The sequence below is a fragment of the Orycteropus afer genome, unplaced genomic scaffold (genome assembly GCF_000298275.1).
Source record: "Orycteropus afer afer isolate SDZICR_OR568_19922 unplaced genomic scaffold, OryAfe1.0 scaffold00380, whole genome shotgun sequence".
NCBI classification, from domain to species: domain Eukaryota; kingdom Metazoa; phylum Chordata; class Mammalia; order Tubulidentata; family Orycteropodidae; genus Orycteropus; species Orycteropus afer.
In genome coordinates, this window is record NW_006921967.1 from 3,206,031 (window position 1) to 3,219,267 (window position 13,237).

A 13,237-nucleotide genomic window follows, 5' to 3' on the forward strand; every position below is an offset into this window, starting at 1 on the left:
AAAAAAAAAAAAAAAAAAAAGGTTGCATCCATATATTGACAGGGTACTTCCAAAAATTCAAGCAGGATTCAAAAGAAGACATGAAACTAGGGATATTGTCATTGGTGTCAGATGAATCTTGATCGAAAACAAAGAATATCAGAAAAATGTTTACTTGTGTTTTATGGACTGCAAAGGCATTTGACAGTATGGATTATAACAAATTATGGTTAACATTATGAAGGAATGGGAATTCCAGAACACTTAATTATACTTACGAGGAATGTGTATATAAATCAAGAGGCAGTTGTTCAAATAGGGGATACTAAATGGCTTACGATCAGAAAAGTTTTTTGTTCAGATTGTATCCTTTCACCATAGTAATTCAGTTTGTATGCTGAGCAAATAATCTGAGAAGCTGGACTGTATGAAGAAGAAAATGGCATTAGGATTGGAGGAAGACACTTTAAGAACCTGCACTATGCAGATGACACAACCTTGATTGCTGCAAATGATGAAGACTTGAAGCACTTACTGATGAAGAGCAAAGACTACAGTCTTCAGTATGGATTACACCTCAACATAAGGAAAACAAAAATCCTTATAAGCAACATCATGATAAATGGAGAAAAGATTGAAATTGTCAAAGATTTCATTTTACTTGGATCTACAATCAACACTCTTGGAAGCAGCAGTCAAGAAATCAGATGACATATTGCACTGAGAAAATCTACTGCAAAAGACTTCTTTAAAGTGTTAAAGAGCAAAGATGTCACTTTGAAGACTAAGGTGTGCCTGACCCAAGCTATGGTATTTCCAATAGCCTCGTATGTATGCATATGAAAGCTGGACAGTGAATAAAGAAAGACGGAAGAAGAATTGATCCATTTGAGTTGTGGTGTTGGTGAACACTGAAAACACCATGTACTGACAGAAGAAAGAATAAATCTGTTTTGGAAAAAGAATGCTCCTTAAAAGTGAGAATGACAAGACTTCATTTCATGCACTTTAGTCATGTTGTCAGTGGGATCAATTCCTGGAGAAGGATCTCATCCTTGGTAAAGCAGATGGTCAGCAAAAAAGGCAAAGATTCACAATGAGATGGATTGACACAGTGACTGCTGAAGTGGGTTCAAGCATAGTAAAGTCGTGAGGGTGGTGCGGGACCAGGCAGTGTTTTGTTCTGTTGTAGGTAGGGTCTCTGTGAGTCACCACCTACAGCACCTAACAACAACAACAAAATACTAGTCTATAATTTTATTTGTGTATCTTTAGAAGTTTATGTACCAGGGATTTATTTGATTCTTACAAATAATTAGGCATTTTTGTTACTTTTCATTTTAATTCAGAATAATGTAGCTTTCAGATCATCTGATCTTTGAAAATATTTTAGAATTTCCCTGTGAAATCATATGGGCTTGTGCTTTAATGTTGTGAAATACCTTTAAAACTTTATTTCTTCTACTGAAATATATTTATTTAAATTCGCTCTATCTACTGAATTTTATTTTGAATGAATGTATCTTCTTAAGAAATATTTATTGCCCCTAGATAGTCAAATTTATTTATAGGTCAACAAAATAATTTCCTATGATTTTTAAAATGTTCTCTTTATTGATAGGTATTACCCTTCTCATTTCTAATTTAATATACTTTGCTTCTCATGTTTTTTTTTTTTTATTTATTAAATTAGTTCTGATTTATCTATTGATTTTTGAAAGGATTTTGATTTATAAATTTAATCGTTTTGTTCTGTTCTCTGCATCTTTAATTTTTGCATTCATAAAAATTTGTTTACTTATTTATCTGTTGATAGATATTTGGTTTGTTTCCAATTTGTGGCAATTATATATAAAGCTGATATTAGCATTCATGTTCAAGTCTCTGTATAGTCATGTGCCTTTATTCATGGGAGTGAATGGCAGGGTAATACAGTAGATATGTGTGTAGTTTTTAAGATGCTGCCAAATTATTTTCCAAAATAATCGTGCTACTTGATATTCTCATCAGCAGTGTATAAGAGCTCCAGTTGCTCTATGCTCTTACCAAAACTTTGTATGTGAGCCTTTTTTAATTTTAGGTAATACGATATTTATAGTAAAGCACATCTCACCAAAGGCATGGTATTTTCAATCACCTCATATGCTTTTAGGAGCTCTGGTAGCATAGTGCCTAAGGCACTTGACTGCTAACCAGGAGGCTGGCGGTTCAAACCCACCAGCCACTCCTCGGAAGGAAGGTTGGGCAATCCTACTTCCGTAGTGATAACTGCCTCAGGAACCCAAGGAGGGGTCGCTAGGAGTAGGGGCCGACTCGACGGCATATAACAACAACAACAACAACAACATATGCATTTGAGAGGTGAACAATGAACACAGAAAACTTCAGAAGAACTGATACATTTGAATATGTGGTTTTGGTATAGAATATTAAATGTACCATGGACTACTAGAAGAATGAAGAAATCTGTCATGTAGGAAGTACAGCAAGATGCTCCTTAGAAGAAAGAATGGCCAGACTTTGTCTCTCATACTCTAGTCATGTTGTCAGAAAGGATATCATACTCGGTGAAGCAGAGAGTCAGCAAGAAGGGGAAGACCCTCAATGAAATGGATTGACACAGTGGCTCCGACAATGGGCTCAAGTATGGCAATGATTATGAGGATAGTAGAGGACCAGGCAGTTGTTCATTCTGTTGTACAAAGGGTTGCTAGGAGTCAGAACCTACTTGATGACACGGCACCGAACAACAAAAACACAGTATATTTTACCATGTTTATGATTCATGTTTTTTTTCTTTTCTTACAACCAACTGTCTGGAGCAGTTTTAGGTTGACAGAAAAATTGAGAATATGGTACAGAGAAGTCTCATATAGCCAACACCCAATTTTCCCTACTATGATCTATTTTACATGATAAAATGTTTGAAAATATAGTTGGGCAATCCTACTTCCATAGTGATACTGCCTCGGAAACCCAAGGAGGGGTCGCTATGAGTCGGGGTCGACTTGATGGCAAACAACAACAACAACAACAAATGATGAACAAGGGAGCTCTGGTAGCATAGTGCCCAAGGCATTTGACTGCTAACCAGAAGGCTGGTGATTCAAACCCATCAATCACTCCTCGAAAGGAAAGTTGGGCAATCTACTTCTGTAGTGATACCGCCTTGGAATCCCAAGGAGGGGTCGCTATGAGTCAGGTCCGACTCCACAGCACATAACAACTTGGCCTTTCTTGGAGCTCTGGTGGCAGAGTAATTAAAGTATTCAGCTGCTAACCAAAAGTTTGGTAGTTTGAAACCACCAGCTGCTCCATGGGCAAAAGATGAGGCAGTATGCTCCTGTAAAGATTTTCAGGCTTGGACACCTTATGGCACAATTGTACTCTGTCCTAGATGGTCACTATGAGTCAGAATCACTCGATGACAGGGAGTTGGCCTTTCTCAGATCTATTAGCCAATTCTCTTAAATCACTCTTTGGCAAAACCTCACCTACAGTATTAAAAACAACCAAAACCAAAAACCAAACTCACTGCCATTGAGTCGGATCCAACTCATAGCGACCTCTCCTTGGGTTTCTGAGGCAGTATCACTATGGAAGTAGATTGTCCATCGTCCTTCCAAGGAGTGGCTGGTGGGTTTGAACTGCCAGCCTTCTGGTTAGCAGTCAAATGCCTTAGGCACTACGCCCCAGAACTCCTCAGTGTTAAAAATAGTCATTGAAAAATTCCTCAGTTGCTCATTTTAAGTGCAAGGAAATGTCTTTTCTGTTTCTATCAGTTTCTTTTCCCTGACTCCTTAGGAAGACCTTATACTAATAAAATTCCAGGAAATACTTCATTCTTCTCAGGAAAGTCTTGTTCTTTTGTGGCTATATAAGGACCTCTTAGCAAAGAAAAAATAATGTGGATGACTAAGTGTAAAGCATTCATTAAATTTTTTTTCCAAACATGTTTTATATGAAAAATGATTAGTGTGTCAAGAATTTCATTTCAAGCAACAATTTTGTTATTAAAACAAGCTTCAGTTGTCTACACATTGGTTTTGTTCAGAAGATATAATGCAAGATAAATAAAAAAGAGAATGTTGAATGCTGTTATCTGCCATGCAGTACTTCTATTGTAAGGACAGATAATAACAATTCCAATATTTTTTTCATTTCCTTGGGTGTCAAATCTCCCTCTCACCACACATGCAGCCCCTTACACTGCAGTGAGGGGCTGCTGCTGCTCCAGCTGCTCAGGAGACCTGAACAAATAATCAAGCATTTATGTCTTGGGAGGAGCAAGGACACTGTTATTTTTTAAATTCAGTCTCTTGAATGTCTTGCAAAGAGCAACTGTAGTATTATTATAGTCCCAGATACCTTGAGACAATATCACTTAAAATGGAGGCATCTGACACTGCTACCAACATCCTGGGTAGGTGATTGATTTAAAAAGAAAAGGAAAAAAAAAAAAAAGAGGAAATTATAAGGGTTATCTAAATATTGGGGTTATGGGTAATATTTAATTTGAAATTTGAAAGAAGAGTTCAAATTAGTTTCACACAGTATTTACCAAAGTGGCAAAGCATTGAACTGTGTATCTACCATATTTTAGCAAAAGTGAAATGAAATTTATAAATTTTCTGAGTAATTTGATCAGATGGAAAACCAAACTAAGAAATTATGAGTTCACAATTTAGAAATGTTACAGTATTCATCTTTGTGATGCTCAAACTAACAAATCACAAAATGTATCATTTATATAGGACTGTTGTAACACTCATAGGTTTATCTCTGAAAGTATCAATAAGGAAGAAAAATGCTGCTTAATCTGGTTGCCTTAAGATGGGTTCTCCAGATAAGCAAAACCAGTGAAGCCTATATGTGTGTGTGCATGTGCGTGCATATGTGTATGTATACATGTATATATACATGTGTGTGTGTATTTATACATAGACACACACACACACACACATAAAAGAGAGAGATACATATCAAAGAAATGCATCACATGTCACTTAAAGGAGAGTTCAGAGTTTGATTCTGGTCAATGCTTCTGCAGTCCCATGAGATAAGTCACTTTTGTGTTCAGATCAGTGTATTGTAGTAATGTAAATGTATTCTGCCATGTGAAGGGTCTCCTACTCTCATTTCATAACTGTTAAGCATCATTTTAAAACATGCCCCATCACTTGAAATATAGAATTTCCGTGAAAGAGAAGATAGGTTACATGATATAGTGAAAAAGTGTCCCCAAGTTGAAGGTGAGAAGACCAGATGTTAGGTGCAACTTTGCTTGGATCTCTCAGGTTTCAGTGGCTCAAGAGGCTGATGATCCCCAAGTCCGTAGATCAGACATCAGGTTAGAGGCTTCTCCTGACTCACATAGTTGCAGGGGTTGATGAAACCAAATTTGACAAGTCACATGGTAAGCTGCTGGCTCATGGGCTGTGAATCCAAGATCAGCAGGTAAGATGACAGGCGGCTAGCTTTCAGGCTGCAGAGGTTACAAATCTTGATTGACAGGCAGTATAGCAGGCTGCTGGCTCAAACCCAAAGAACAGGAAGTCAGATAGTGACAAGCCAGAAGCAGGATCCAGATGAAGAATAAAAAAGGCAGAAAGCATTGCTAGAATACCCATACATATGAAAGCAGGTCACAGCCCTGAGGAAACTCCCTTTCAACTGATTTACTGCTCAAAGCAGATCACATCATGGAAGTAATTACATTATATCAGGTTTCATGGTGGGCAATGACTATATCATAACTACTAAATCACTGAGAATCATGACCCAGCCAAGTTGACATACAACCTTAAGAATCAAAGTCCACCCCTTGTCAATTTGCCAACTGTAGATATCTCCGTATGTCATATATAGTCAAGTAAAGAAAATTACTAGGAGCTCTGGTGGTATAGTGCCTAAGGTATTTGACTGCTAACCAGAAGGTTGATGGTTCAAACCCACCAGCACTCTGTGGACCGAAGACTGGGCAATCTATTTCCATAATGATTTACCACCTCAGAAATCCAAAAGGGATCACTATGAGTTGGAATTGACTCAATGGCAGTGAATTTTGTTTTAGTAAAGACAATTATAAAATCATACTTGTACCTAACATGATACAACTAATATGCATACAACCAAACACACATTAGCCCTATAGTACTTGTTATATTTTATAAGTGAAGAAAACAAAAATATTTGAAGCACATGTACAAGGAAGAAATACTTGTGACAATTATAGACCTCATTTCTGGAACTGGTCATATGGTTATAGCTGATATTTAGAATTACCTTCTTCCACCACCCATTCTGTATTCCCTTTGCCCTCAGCAAACATCTCAGCTGGTTTTGGTTCTTTGCCTGGTGTGATGACCCAAACATTCACTCCTCAAGGGTCTTGGCCATTAGTAATCATGTCAGAATTGGGTTGCTATAGTTTTCCATTGACTTAATAATAGGGCATGGTAGTAAAAATAAAGAAAAAGAAAAAGGGACCAGGTTTGCTGGTCTGATAGAGCCTGGTGGAACCCCTGAGACTGTGGCCCCTAGCTGCCCTTCACATCTGGAATTGAACCTACTCCTGTATTTCCCAGCAAAACAAAAGACAGACATTATATTACATTAGGTAGATACACTCCTTAGAGAGAACAAGCATGGGAGAATAGAAGGGTGGTGTATGCACAGGAAAACATCTCAGGGGGCAGGAGTGTATGGGAGGGAAGGACACAGAGAAGAGGTAACTATGGGGAGGAAGTGGGAAGAAAGATGTTGCACTGTGGGAAATTGCGGTCAATGTCATGAGACAAAGTATATGTAAACTGCTATATGGGAAATGCATTTGCTCTGTAAACTTTCACCCAAATCACAATTTAATTGTAATAATAATAATAATAATAATAAAAACAAGAACAACAAAAACTAGCAGCTTTTGGATTCATTTGATAAATAGACTGAAGTAGCATGCCCACATGAGCGCTATGTTTTCTTCAAAATCCAAAGAGGCCTAGCACACATTGTATCTCCTTTCCAGTTGTGGGAGGGACTGGATACAATAAGTTATCCTTCACTTCAGCAGTGGCATCTCCATGTGCCCCACAGCACTGATCCCCTAAAAATTTCATTGATGTGGAAGACAACTGAATTTGTGTTGGGTTAATTTCCCATCCTCCAGCATGCCATTATTCTCCTCCTATGGTGGCACAGTGCCTAAGGCATTTGACTGCTAACCAGAAGGTTGGTGGTTCAAACACACCAGTTGCTCTGCAGAAAGAAAATGGGGCAATCTACTTTTCTAAATATTTACCACCTCGGAAACCCAATGAGGGTTGCTATGAGTCAGAGTTGACTCGAAGGCAGTGAGTTTTGTTTTGTTTCGGCATGCAAATGTCTTACAAATAAGTCTAAACTCATTAATACGTCTTCCATACTAAGTCCAATCAGCATAATGTCTTCACTGTAGTGGACCCATGTGACATCTAATGGAAGGGAAAGGTTCAAGATCTTTGTGGACTATATTATGGCACAGAGCTGGAGAGATAATATACCCCTTGAGGTAGAACAATGAATGTATATTGCTGGCCTTGGCAGCAGAAGACAACTATTTCCAGTGTTTGTTTGAAATCAGAATTGAGAAAAAGCATTGGCCAGGTCAGTATCTGCATACCAGGTATCAGGAGATAGATTAACTTGCTCAAGCAATGAAAATATATCTGGAACAGCAGCTTCAATTGGAGTCACCATATAGTTAAGTTTACAATAATTCACTATCATTCTCTAAGCTCCATCTGTTTTTTGTTGTTGTTTTGTTTTGTTTTGCACAGGCAAAATAGGCAAGTTGAATGGGGATGTGGTGGGAATCAGTAGTCCTGCATCCTTCAAGTCCTAGATGGTGACACTAATCTCTGCAATCCCTCCAGGAATGTGATATTGCTTTTGGCTTACTTTTTTCTTAGGTAGGGACAATTCTAATGGCTTACAGTGGGCTTTTCTTACTCTGACAGTGCTTACTCCACATGCCAAGAATCCAATGTTGGGATTCTGCCAGTTGCTGAGTATGTTATGTCTATTTCAATTATGCATTCTAGAACTAAGGAAATCATTATAAGATGGATTCAGAGACTCACTGGAACCACTGTGAGATGGTCTTGAACTAAGACTCCATTAATAAATTGACCTCCATACTCCCATACTCTGAATGATAGGTGACAATGATGTTTTGAGTTTCCTGGAATTTGTGTCAATTCAGAGCCAGTATCCAGTTATTCCTCAAAAGTCTGATTATTTCCTTTTTCCTAATGAATTGATGATATATTGCATATCAGTATTGCCACTTCATATCATGTATTAGCAGTGCTGTCTTTACTAATGGAAACAGAGTTATCAGTGTCTTTAAGGCTAGTTAGATTTGAGAACCAGTTTAGAAAACTCATACTTATGATTTTGTTTCTCTAGAACCACTCTCAATGCCACATGGCTTAGTCTGGGTTCTCTAGAAAAGCAAAACCAGTGAAGCTTATATATGTATATAATGTATATATGTAAAGAGAGACTTATCTTAAGAAAATAACTGTCACAGTTTTAGAGGTGAGCAAGTCACAGGTCTCTCAGTCAAATATCAGTCTTGAGGCTTCTCCTGACTCTCATAGCTGCAGGGTAAACTGCTGCCTCACAGGCTGCGAGGCTGATGAATCCAACATTAATAGGTAAGGTGGAAGGCAGCTGGCTCACAGGTTGTGGAGGCTAACAAATCCCAAGATCAACAGGCAATATGGTAGCCTGCTGGCTTAAGTTCAAAGAACTGGAGGTCAGATGATGATAAACCAGATACAGGGTCCAGATCAAGCAAAAAGCCAGAGAGCTCAACCAGAGTATCTGTGCATACTGGTAGCAGGTCAAACCCCTGAGGAAATTCCCTTTCAACTGATTGGCTGCCCATAGCAGATTGCATTATGGAGATGATTACATTATATCAGGTCTCACCATAGGGGATGAGTACAACATAACTGTCAAACCACTGAGAATCATGGCCCAGCCAAGTTGACACACAACCTTAACCATCATACTGGTCATATCACTAACACTGAAATATAAATCTAGGTCCCAATTTTTTAATATAGTTGCCCTTTCTCCTCCTCCTCCTTCTCCTTCTTCTTCTTTCTTTTTTTAGGAATACTGAGATAATAAAAAGAGTTTGTGTTATTATGCACATAATCTCTCAGAAAGCCATTATATAAATCCAGTTTATGATTAATTCTTATTTATCATTCATAGCTCATGAAGAAAAGAAAATGAAACAATCAAATGTCTCCCTCCAACCCCACCAATGACCAATATGCAAACAATATTCATTTAAGCTTAAAAATACATTGTGGAACTCTCTTACAAGATATTTTATCTTTCATTTTAATTTTCAAACAACACAATTTCTTTTTATTAGGCATCTACAATAAATCTGGTGCTTTACTGATATTAACTCTTTTTTTTTTTTTTTTAGGAGAGGTGGCTAATTATTTTTTTTTCATTATATGTATTTACCATGTTGTTCAATCATCACCATTCCCAAATATTTCCATCACCCTGAACAGAAGTTCAGTGTCTCCTAAACATTGGATTAATGTGAAAAATTAAAAGTAGAGAGGTTCATCATAGGTAACTCAAAAAAGAAGAACAAATTAAATCCAAAGTAAGCAAAAGAGAAGAAATAATAAAAGTTAGAGCATAAATCTATAAAATTAAAAACAGGAAATTAATAGAAAAAACTAATGAAACCAAAAGCTGGTTCTTTGAAAAGATCAATAAAATTGATAAACCCCTAGCCAGTTTAACAAAGGAAAGAACACAAAAGTTGCTAACATTAGCAATGAAAGACAACATCATACCTCATCCCATGAACATTAAAACAGTAGTAAAGAAATACTGTGAACATCCATACACTCACAAACGTGATAACTTAGATGAAATGCACCAATTCTTTGAAAACCACAGCCTACCAAAGTGCATACAAGGATAAACAGATAATCTCAATCAGCCTATATTTATTACAAAAATTGCATCTAGGTTATAGTTTCTAAGACTATTTCCTTTAGAAAGTTAACAAGTCTCCTTGTAGACAGAAGTACTTCACATATTCGAAGAATAAGATGTACAAGATAAGACTTATATACCTTGTTTTACCAGAAAGAAAGGAAGTTATCACATTATGAATAGATTATGATGCACACATAGCAGTTAACTTGAGTGGTCTTCCCCTAGAAAATGTTTAACTTTGGAAAGTGCAAAAGAATTTCTAGGAATTAGGGATAGAAAGGATCTGACAACCTGCTTTTCTTTACTAAAAATGTTATAAAATAAATAGACAAGAAAACTGAAGAAGAGTGGACAAATATGCAAGATAAAAAATAAATACCCTGAGGTCAAGTAATTACACACATTTATATATTTTAAACTTAGGTAATTAAACCCACCAGCCACTCCTCAGAAGGAAGGTTGGGCAATCTACTTCCATAGTGATACCACCTCAGAAACCCAAGGAGGGGTCACTATGAGTCGGGTCCGACTCAACGGCACATAACAACAATACAACAATTAAATAAAAGAGCTATTATTTTTCAAAAATACATATATTTAACCCAAGCACTCTTCCACTCTAAATTGAAATCCTCTTTAATCTACCTCAATGACCTCTGGTTGTATAGTGGTTTAACTACTTGGCTGATAATAAAAAGGTCAATGGTTTGAATCCACCAGGTGCTCCAAGGTAGGAAAATGAGGCAATCTGCTTCCCTAAAGACCATAAAGATTTATAGCCTTGAACCCTGTGAGGCAGTTCTATTCTGTCCTAAAATGGTTCTCTATGAGTTGGAATCTACTCGATGACAGTGTTTTTTTTTAGTTTTGTTTTCTTTTTTCCCTACTTCATTTCACTCACTGATAACACTTTGAACAGATTTTTTCTACATAAAGCTTTAAGGTTTCCATTATTATAATTAGCCTTGTAAACATAATGCAGTTGTATTACAGACTGAAACATGTTTTCTCACATACAAATCAGGAATTCATTTATCATTTCTAATCAAAACAACAACAAAAAAAGACTTCGGCTCTAAGACCCCACACCATCTGTATCCCTACTGACAATAGAAATCAAGCTGGCACATTCACAGGGACACGTTCTTTTAGAAGTGTGTTTTATTTTAGTATGCACCAATGTTATTGAATATAACAAGCAAAGTATATGCAATTTTACAGCAACTTTTTGTTTCAAGCATAGTTTAAGAAGGCATAAATAATTGCTTTGTGTAGTAACTGCATTTTGTTCATCTTTGTTAACTTAAAAGAATTATGCACAAACCCTAAGAAAGCTTTTCAATTGGACAGGGTCATTCAGAAAGAACTCATAACTTTTTTTCTGGCTAGTTAGCAAAATTTACAAAGAGATAATTTGGGTCAAGAAATAATTTGGGTCTAGCTTTTGTCAGGTGGTCCTCAAACCTCAGCACTTTTTTTTTTTTGGAGTTGTTACAAACAAAATGAAAGCTTTCAATTACAACAGTTCATATCACCTACCTCTCTCTTGAATATTTGGAAATTACATGGTGCCTCAGACAATTCTTTAATCATGTTCTTGAATTATTTAAATCCAGAGAAAAAGTGGAAGTATATTTCTCTTAGTTCTATAGGTTCTAATATCTGAGACATTAATGTCATCTAAAGTTCCACTCTGAAAAGTAGCATTAATCAGTATAAGAACATCCTTCATTTGAAGTACAGGGTATTACTTATTCTATTATTGTTGGTTAGTACAGTTAATCACTAGCTGATAATCTTTTTTAAAAAATATATCCTTTCCAATTATTGCTGTTGATGGGACTTATGGACTCCATGCTTTTATAGTAAGAATGTTTAATGTAACAATAGTTTTAGCTAGTTTTGAGCATTAGAATCACTTGGAAAAGTAGTTTAAAATGGAGATCCCTATCATTTATGCATGACTATTAAAACAAAAACAAAACAACAACATCAAAATTAAACATTCTCTAGGTGATTCTGGTGCACACCCACAGTTAAATACCAATATATTCATTCTTAAGTAGCAGATCCAAATGCTTTCTTCAGTCTTATATTTAACAATGTTAACAAACAACTGGAAGACATCTGTATTTGTGCCTACTCCAAATAAAGGTGATCCAACAGAATGTAAAAATTATAACATGATATCATTATCACACACAAGTAAAATTTTGCTAAAGATAATTCAAACAGTTGCAGTAATATATTGTCAGGGAGCTGTCAGAAACTGAAGCTTGACTGAGAAGAAAATATGGAACAAGGAATATCATGGTGATGTTGAATGGATCTTGGCTGGAAGCAAAGCATACCAGAAAGATGTTTACTTGTAATTTACTGACTATGCAAAGGCATTTGACTGCATGGATCATAACAATTTATGGGTAGCATTGCAAAGAAAGAGAATTCCAGAATATGTAATTGTACTCATGAGAAACCTGCACAAAGTCAAAGAGGCAGTCCTTCAAAAAACAAGGGGATATTGAATGGTTTAAAATCAGGAAATGTTCTCCTCAAGGTTATATACTTTCACCATATTTATTCAATCTGTGTACTGAGCAAATAATCTAGAAGTTGGACTATACGAAGAAGAATGTAGCATCAGGATTGAAAGAAGTCTCATTAACAACCTGTGGTATGCAGATGACACAATTTTTCTTGCTGAAAGTGAAGATGACTTGAAGAACATACTGCTGAAGATCAAAGACTACAACCTGAAGGATGGATTACACTTCAACATAAAGAAAACAAAAATGCTCACAACTGTACTAGTAAGCAACCTCATAATAAATGGAGAAGAGTCAGGGATTTCATTTTACTTGGATCCACAATCAATGCCCATTGAAGCAGTAGTCAAGAAATCAGATGTCATACTGCACTAGGCAAATCTGCTTCAAAATACTTTAAAGTATTAAAGACCAAAGATGTCACATTGAAGACTAAGGTGCACCTGATACAAGCCATGTTATTTTTAATCACCTCATATGCATACAAAGGGAACTCTGGTGGCACAGTGCGTGAAGATTTGACTGCTAACCAGAAGGCTGGCGGTTCAAACCCACCAGCCACTCCCCAGAAGGAAGGTTGCACAATCTATTCCCATAGTGATACCACTTTGGAAACCCAAGGAGGGGTCACTATGAGTTGGATCTGACTCCACAACAATGGTTGCATTTTGCGTTATGCATACAAAAACTGG